The sequence below is a fragment of the Arachis hypogaea genome, chromosome 17 (assembly GCF_003086295.3).
Source record: "Arachis hypogaea cultivar Tifrunner chromosome 17, arahy.Tifrunner.gnm2.J5K5, whole genome shotgun sequence".
Classification (NCBI taxonomy): domain Eukaryota; kingdom Viridiplantae; phylum Streptophyta; class Magnoliopsida; order Fabales; family Fabaceae; genus Arachis; species Arachis hypogaea.
The window spans coordinates 63,175,630-63,181,288 of NC_092052.1; the positions used below are offsets into that span (position 1 = coordinate 63,175,630).

At 39.7% G+C, this 5,659-nt stretch overlaps 1 non-coding gene across 1 annotated transcript; it reads left to right on the forward strand.

Annotated features, from left to right (window-relative positions):
- The first annotated feature begins 4,837 nt into the window (after nucleotides 1–4,837).
- On the forward strand, nucleotides 4,838–4,945 carry LOC112768606 (small nucleolar RNA R71). The gene has a single exon (XR_003186013.1). It is a non-coding gene; the product is annotated as a small nucleolar RNA R71 (small nucleolar RNA).
- The last annotated feature ends 714 nt before the right edge of the window (nucleotides 4,946–5,659 follow it).

Sequence of the window (5,659 nt, forward strand, 5' to 3'; positions counted from 1 at the left end):
TGGACTTTCGATTGATAATCTCGGGTTAGTTAACCCAAGTTACCAAGTGTTAAGGCACTCCATAGAACCTAATCATCCAAGCAGATCCTAGTACAAAGACACCACAAGCATATGTCTTAAGGTCTAAGCTATTGGTGTCTAGCCTTGTTCTCTGTTTCTTCCATTTTTGTTGCCACTTTTGGCCTTTTTTTCTTTTTTTTTTTATTTATTTTCTTTCTTCCAAGGATTTCTATTTGCTAAGATTCATAGACAGTAGCCTAGTTTACACTAAAGAGGGACACTCTACCTTTCATTAGTTATTAGTAAGCTAGCTACACCATCAGACATACACACTACCACTCAATCTTTATTTTATTCCTTACCAAATGGAATTAATTCACTTCTATTCAGACATTTCTTTTGTTTAATTAGAAAAAATAGGGAACAAGCATACATTCAAGCCAGTGAAATTCACCCAGACATTTAGACTAAAACACTTATTTTGAAAATTAAGAAAAACAGAAGACAAAATGTAGACTACTTAAAAGTAAAATGAAAACATGTTCTTTCTTATTGATAGACAAAGAGCAACACCTCTTTTCAATCTTTTGGTTGCTTTCCTTTGTTCTTCGCATCTTGCTTCTTCTTGCTTCTTCTTTCTTTCTTCCTCTTGTTGTTCTTCTCCTTGTGGTTCTTCTCTTATTTCCCTTCTTTGTGGTCTCCTCCTTGGCTGAGCAACTGTAACATTCATCATCCTTTCCAAGGTCATTGGCATGCCCGGATTCAGCCAATTTGGATTTTCATCCTCTAATGGCACCCTGGCTTTTATGCATAACCGCATGATGGTGCTTGGGTAGTGAAGCCAGGATTCAGCTGAACTTTCTTCAGAGGTCTTTTGAATGTCCTTTGCAATGATTTCATGGACTTTTATCTCCCCTCCTACCATAATGCAGTGCAGCATGATGGACCTTTCTTTGTTGACTTCTGATGTGTTTACAGTGTCCAAGATTGATCTTCTTATAAGTTCATACCACCCTTTTGCTTCAGGGGCGAGATCTTTCCTTCTTAGGTGTTTGTGCCATTTAATCTCTCCTGATAACTAGGCTCATCAAAATGTGCTGCCCTTAGGCCCAGAACCTTCATGATGCTCTTTGAGCAAAAATCAACCTCCACACCCCTTACATAGCTTTTTTAAGTAGTGGAAATGGATGTATCCAACCTCGTTGTATTATCATAACTTATGATGTTGGCATTGATTCTAGTGATCGGGCTAGTGAGTGCTTCCCATTTCCTTTTTCTTATCTTCTCTCTTATTTCTGGGCATTCACCTTCGGGTAGCTGGAAAGGGATTTCTGGCAATATTCTCTTGGAGTTCATCCATATATTATATTTCGTGAAATGATGATTTGAACTTCCATTGATCAAATTCAGTTCTTTCTTCTTCAACAGTAGGATCTTTTCCTTTTTTTTCTTTTGTGGCCTGATGAAGATGCCATGATTATCTTACTGTTTGGCTGAGTAAGAGTAGAGAAATAGTGATGAAGATTGGCTAGTGTAGTACAATTTGGGATAAAAGGGCGGTTTGAGAGTGAAGTGAGGTTATAAACTCAATGAGACAAGAAGAGTTTGAAGCATAAGGAAGCACGGTTGTGACTTTGAACCTTAAGGACACAAGACTAAATTTATGAATGCAGGAAGGTTAAAAATTGGAGCTATAAGACACGATCCAAGTGAAAGCTATATATAGCAATTATGAATGAAGTTTGGACAGTTAGGATGCTTTGTGAATGGGTGATGATGAGTGGTATGCATGTAAAGTTGAATGAAGACAAAGTTTCCCTCTTCCTTGGGCATGTGGCTCGGTCATTTAGGTGTGGTGCACCTTCCAAGCATTGTGCAAATTTATATTCCCTAAGGAGTAAATTCCAAACCATGTGACCCACTTCTTATCTTTATGTCAACCGTACCCTTCATTACCTTTTCTCTTTCATCCATTTATTCCTCTGCATGCCTATCCATTACAAAAAGGAAAGAAATATGAATAAAAAAGGTGGCGGCAAACACATGACCTGCTGTAATTAAATTTAAAGTCTTGACTAGTGTGCTTCATGGGTGTTCAATCAGCCGTGACTCCTCATGTGCATTTCTAGTCTTGGTGGACACCAACTTAGTGTTTGGCGATGTGGTTCAAAGGATTATTTCCACCAAGTGATGTCATTGATGTCTTACAACATTCTTGTCACCTTTGATTAAATCATTATGAGAAACACTTTATTTTCTGAATTTAAACGTTAACTATAAAAATGTAAAATGTAAAAACATGGTTGCACTTCATGAAATTCAAGACTTAAACCAAATTTGACTTTCATCACTTGTGTTCTTAGTATATATAGAACACCAAACTTAAGGTTTGGCTATATACTCCAAGGAAACAATTAGGCATATATCAAGAAAGCTATATGATCATTACTTGTTTGAAAAGCATCTTAGGGTGCACGTAGGCACACTAAACTTAGAGATGGATCATATGCTTCAAGATTTATGCAAGTGTTCACTCTGCCTTTGAGAGCTTGAATCCATGTTAGTAAACCAGTGATTATTCATATCAAAGTAGTAAGAGCAATAAATGAAAGCATGGGTTACCTTCCATGGAGCGCTTCTTTAGCGTCATTAGCTTGACGGTTGGTCTCTGTCAGGGTGGATTGTAGTGCCTCATGTCTTCTCCTCGAATTGTGAAGCTTTCTCCACTTGATTCCTTGATAATTTCTACGTGTTCCAAGGAAATGACCTTTTTGATTGTGAACACTTGAGGTAACTGAGATGGAATGGTTGGAATATCGGGTGGGATTGGTGGATGGTGGGCTGATATCACCTTGTCTCCAGGGGAAAAACTTTCTGTAGGAATCTTCTTGTTTCTCCATCCCCTTGGCAATTTTTTCACAACTTTTTTCTCTTCTTCTTGCAGTGCTCCAGTGACTCTTGTGTTAGGGAGGTCCTTGTTAGTTGCTCTTCCTGATTCTTGTGTCTTCAACTCTTTCTTGAACTCCCTTGGTTGTGGTATCCCTTAAAATTCTTGCTTGTTCACCAAGGATTGTTTCAGGGGCTCTACTTCTGGTTTACTGTTGCTTTCCTCCAGGCACATGTTACTGTGATCATCCTTTGGCACTTTAGGTTCTGGCTCAGATTCAGATGTAGGTTTGAAAACATGGAAGGTGAGATGTTCATCAAGTATTCTCAGTATTAACTCTCCTTGTTCTACATCTATGAGCGCTCTAGCAGTGGCTAGAAACGGTCTCCCCAAAATGATGGGATGGAGGTAAATTTCTTCCATGTCCAGAATAACAAAGTCAGTGGGGAGGAGGTAATTTCCCACTTTGACCAATACATTCTCAACTACTCCTTCAGCTTGCTTCTGAGTCTTATCAGCCAATTGGATGATTACATTCGTAGATCTCAGCTCATTGATTTGCAACCTCTTCATGAGAGACAGAGGCATCACATTTATGCTAGCTCTTAGATCACAGAATCCTCTGTCAATCCTTGTCTCTCCTATGGCACAGAGGATATGAAAGCTCCCCGGATCTTTTTTCTTCAGAGGTAAGTCTTTCTTGATGAGGGCATTACATTCCTTGTTCATTATCATTGTTTGTCCCTCTTTCAAAGTTCCTTTCTTGGTCAGCAGCGCTTTCATGCACTTGATGTATGTAGGCATCTGTTGGAGAGTTTTGATGAAGGGAATGTTGACACTGAGGGATGCAAACATGTCTAAGAATCTTGAGTATGACTTTTCTTTCTCACCTCCCCTGAGTCTCTAGAGAAATGGTGCCCCTGGCACAAAAGGTTTCAGTATTTCCTTCCTTGTTGGTTCTTTCCCCTGTACAAGTCCATTTCCTTGTTCTTTTTCCTCCAAATTTCCCTGGGAACTTCCTTGGCTGTGCTCTGTTTGCTTGCTGGTATCTTCCTCCAGGATTTCTTCATTTTCAAGAGTGATTGCCTTACATTCTTCCCTTCTTACCTTCTTCATTTCACATCTTGGATTTTTTTCAGTGTCACTGAGAAAACTATCAGTGGACTTAGGAATCTGCTGAGAGAGATGTCCCACTTGGGATTCAAGCTTCTTAATGGTCTCTCCTCGGCTTTTCATACTATCTCTCACTTCTTCCTTGAATTTTTTCATGTCTTCAGACTCCTTGCAAAGATTTGCAAACATAGCTTCAATTTTGGACATTCTGTCATCATCGTGTGGTGATGGTTGGTTGGAATTGGGTTGTTGAGAGTGGTTATTGTGGGTTTGGTATGGTGGCTGGGAAGAATTGTTGTATGGGTATTGATATGATCTTGGGTTGGATTGTTGGTAGGTGTACTGGTTGGGATTATGAGGTTTGTGGTCTTGGCCTTGGTTTTGTTGGTTTCTCCATCCAAAGTTTGGGTGGTTCTTCCAACCAGGGTTATAGGTTTTAGAATATGGATCATGAGCTTGCCTAGATGAATTTCCAAGGTAATTGGCTTCCTCCCAGTTAACTCCTTCCTCTGTGTCCAACTCTCCTTGAGGTGATGGTTGAGTATGGATGGCTGCAACCTTAATTTTCTCCATTTGCTTGGTCAAATTAGCTAGTTGCTTGGTAATCATCTTATTTTGGGCCAAGATTGCATCCATATGGTTTAATTCCATGACTCCCCTGTTATTGCTTGTGTCTGAGGCATAAAAATACTCATTGTTAGCCACTATTTCTATGACATCAATGGCTTCTTCAATGGTCTTCTTCTTGTTTAGGGAGCCTCCAGATGAGTGGTCTATAGCCTTCTTTGATTCATAGGAAAGCCCTTCATAAAAGATATGCAATTGGACCCACTCATTAAACATATCAAGTGGACATTTCCTTGTCAGATCTTTGAATCTCTCCCAGGCTTCATACAAGGTTTCTCCATCCTGCTGTCTAAATGCTTGCACCTCAGTTCTCAGTCTATTCACTCTCTGAGGAGGGTAGAACCTTGCTAAGAATCTATTCACTACATCCTCCCATGTTGTCAAGCCTTCTTTGGAAAACGATTCTAGCCATTTGGATGCTTTGTCCCTCAAAGAAAATGGAAACAGTAGCAATCTATAGGTGTCAGGATGAACACCATTAGATTTAACTGTATCACAAATCCTAAGGAATGTAGTGAGATGCTGATTAGGGTTTTCTTGGGTACTTCCTACGAAAGAACAATTGTTTTGGACGAGTGTGATGAGTTGAGGCTTCAATTCAAAGTTATCAGCATGGATGGTTGGCTTTTGATTGCTGCTACCACAATTTCCTGGGTTTGGATTAATGTAAGAGCCTAAAACTCTCCTCTCTTGTCCAGCAGGGTTGGCTGCACCTCCTCTGGCATGATTGTTCACCTGTCCTTCATGATGGTTTTCCATATCTTCCTCCATGTTTATATCCAAGTCTTCTTCTTCTTCCTCAGCACAAATGGCCTTCTTTCCTCTTGCTTCCCTTCTCAATCTCAGGAAGGTTCTCTCTGGTTCACTGTCAAAAGAGGTTGAAACCTCTCTTCTACCTGTCATGCAAGTAACAAAACAGACAACAACCAGCAAGTGAAGATTTCACAGTTAATGAAAAAGTGTGGTTAGAGCAATTGAGGAAATTAATCAAACAGTTAATGATTCAGTAGATTAGTTTTGCAGGAAAGTAAG